Below are 3,653 nucleotides of genomic sequence, written 5' to 3'. Positions count from 1 at the left end.
ATTTGTTCTACAGGTGCTTATACTAGAATATTAACAACCTTGCAGGAATATTTGTTCTATAGGTGCTTATACTAAAATATTAACAACCTTGCAGGAATATTTGTTCTACAGGTGCTTATACTAAAATATTAACAACCTTGCAGGAATATTTGTTCTACAGGTGCTTATACTAGAATATTAACAACCTTGCAGGAATATTTGTTCTACAGGTGCTTATACTAAAATATTAACAACCTTGCAGGAATATTTGTTCTACAGGTGCTTATACTAAAATATTAACAATCTTGCAGGAATATTTGTTCTACACGTACTTCTATTAACATATTAAAAATACTGCAGGAATATTTGTTCTACAGGTGCTTATACTAGAATATTAACAACCTTGCAGGAATATTTGTTCTACAGGTGCTTATACTAAAATATTAACAACCTTGCAGGAATATTTGTTCTATAGGTGCTTATACTAAAATATTAACAACCTTGCAGGAATATTTGTTCTACAGGTGCTTATACTAAAATATTAACAACCTTGCAGGAATATTTGTTCTACAGGTGCTTATACTAAAATATTAACAATCTTGCAGGAATATTTGTTCTACAGGTGCTTATACTATACTGCAGGAATATATTAACAACCTTGCAGGAATATTTGTTCTGTAGGTGCTTATACTAAAATATTAACAACCTTGCAGGAATATTTGTTCTACAGGTGCTTATACTAAAATATTAACAATCTTGCAGGAATATTTGTTCTACACGTACTTCTATTAACATATTAAAAAATACTGCAGGAATATTTGTTCTATAGGTGCTTATACTAGAATATTAACAACCTTGCAGGAATATTTGTTCTATAGGTGCTTATACTAAAATATTAACAACCTTGCAGGAATATTTGTTCTACAGGTGCTTATACTAAAATATTAACAACCTTGCAGGAATATTTGTTCTACAGGTGCTTATACTAAAATATTAACAATCTTGCAGGAATATTTGTTCTACACGTACTTCTATTAACATATTAAAATACTGCAGGAATATTTGTTCTACAGGTGCTTATACTAAAATATTAAGGTGCAACTAAAATATTAACTTGCAGGAATATTTGTTCTACAGGTGCTTATACTAAAATATTAACAAACCTTGCAGGAATATTTGTTCTACAGGTGCTTATACTAAAATATTAACAATCTTGCAGGAATATTTGTTCTACGTAGGTGCTTATACTAAAATATTAACAACCTGCAGGAATATTTGTTCTACAGGTGCTTATACTAGAATATTAACAACCTTGCAGGAATATTTGTTCTACAGGTGCTTATACTAAAATATTAACAATCTTGCAGGAATATTTGTTCTACACGTACTTCTATTAACATATATAAAAAATACTGCAGGAATATTTGTTCTTAGGTGCTTATACTAAAATATTAACATACTTGCAGGAATATTTGTTCTACAGGTGCTTATACTAAAATATTAACAACCCTTGCAGGAATATTTGTTCTACAGGTGCTTATACTAGAATATTAACAAACTGCAGGAATATTTGTTCTACAGGTACTTATACTAACATCTATTAACATATTAAAATGCAGGAATATTTGTTCTATAGGTGCTTATACTAAAATATTAACAAACTTGCAGGAATATTTGTTCTATAGGTGCTTATACTAGAATATTAACAACCTTGCAGGAATATTTGTTCTACAGGTGCTTATACTAAAATATTAACAAACTTGCAGGAATATTTGTTCTACAGGTGCTTATACTAGAATATTAACAAACTTGCAGGAATATTTGTTCTACAGGTGCTTATACTAAAATATTAACAAACTTGCAGGAATATTTGTTCTACAGGTGCTTATACTAAAATATTAACAAACTTGCAGGAATATTTGTTCTACAGGTGCTTATACTAGAATATTAACAAACTTGCAGGAATATTTGTTCTATAGGTGCTTATACTAAAATATTAACAAACTTGCAGGAATATTTGTTCTACACGTACTTCTATTAACATATTAAAAAATACTGCAGGAATATTTGTTCTATAGGTGCTTATACTAGAATATTAACAACCTTGCAGGAATATTTGTTCTATAGGTGCTTATACTAAAATATTAACAACCTTGCAGGAATATTTGTTCTACAGGTGCTTATACTAGAATATTAACAACCTTGCAGGAATATTTGTTCTATAGGTGCTTATACTAGAATATTAAAAAGCCTTGCAGGAATATTTGTTCTATTGGTGCTTATACTAAAATATTAACAACCTTGCAGGAATATTTGTTCTACAGGTGCTTATACTAAAATATTAACAATCTTGAGGAATATTTGTTCTACACGTACTTCTATTAACATATTAAAAATGCTGCAGGAATATTTGTTCTACAGGTGCTTATACTAGAATATTAACAACCTTGCAGGAATATTTGTTCTACAGGTGCTTATACTAAAATATTAACAAACTTCCAGGAATATTTGTTCTATAGGTGCTTATACTAAAATATTAACAACCTTGCAGGAATATTTGTTCTACAGGTGCTTATACTAGAATATTAATCCTGCAGGAATATTTGTTCCCTACAGGTACTTATATTAAAATAATTGCAGGAATATTTGTTCTACAGGTGCTTATACTAGAATATTAACAACCTTGCAGGAATATTTGTTCTACAGGTGCTTATACTAAAATATTAACAACCTTGCAGGAATATTTGTTCTACAGGTGCTTATACTAAAATATTAACAATCTTGCAGGAATATTTGTTCTACAGGTGCTTATACTAAAATATTAACAATCTTGCAGGAATATTTGTTCTACAGGTGCTTATACTTAGAATATTAACAAACTTGCAGGAATATTTGTTCTATAGGTGCTTATACTAAAATATTAACAACCTTGCAGGAATATTTGTTCTACAGGTGCTTATACTAAAATATTAACAATCTTGCAGGAATATTTGTTCTACACATACTTCTATTAACATATTAAAAAATACTGCAGGAATATTTGTTCTACAGGTGCTTATACTAGAATATTAACAACCTTGCAGGAATATTTGTTCTATAGGTGCTTATACTAAAATATTAACAATCTTGCAGGAATATTTGTTCTACAGGTGCTTATACTAGAATATTAACAACCTTGCAGGAATATTTGTTCTACAGGTGCTTATACTAAAATATTAACAATCTTGCAGGAATATTTGTTCTTATACTAAAAATACTAACAACCTTGCAGAATATTGTTCTACAGGTGCTTATACTAGAATAATATTGTCAATACTTGCAGGAATATCAAAATGCACGTACTTCTACAATATATTAAAAATAATTGCAGGAATTAAAAATTAACATATTAAAAATACTGCAGGAATATTTGTTCTACAGGTGCTTATACTAAAATATTAACAACCTTGCAGGAATATTTGTTCTACAGGTGCTTATACTAAAATATTAACAATCTTGCAGGAATATTTTTTCTACACGAATATTTACTGGCTATTAAGGTGCCATATTAAAAAAAATACTGCAGGAATATTTGTTCTACAGGTGCTTATACTAGAATATTAACAACCTTGCAGGAATATTTGTTCTACAGGTGCTTATACTAAAATATTAACAACCTTGCAGGAATATTTGTT

Source organism: Tachypleus tridentatus, chromosome 8, assembly GCF_004210375.1.
Source record: "Tachypleus tridentatus isolate NWPU-2018 chromosome 8, ASM421037v1, whole genome shotgun sequence".
Lineage (NCBI taxonomy): Eukaryota > Metazoa > Arthropoda > Merostomata > Xiphosura > Limulidae > Tachypleus > Tachypleus tridentatus.
Note: the sequence above shows the minus strand (reverse complement) of the source record.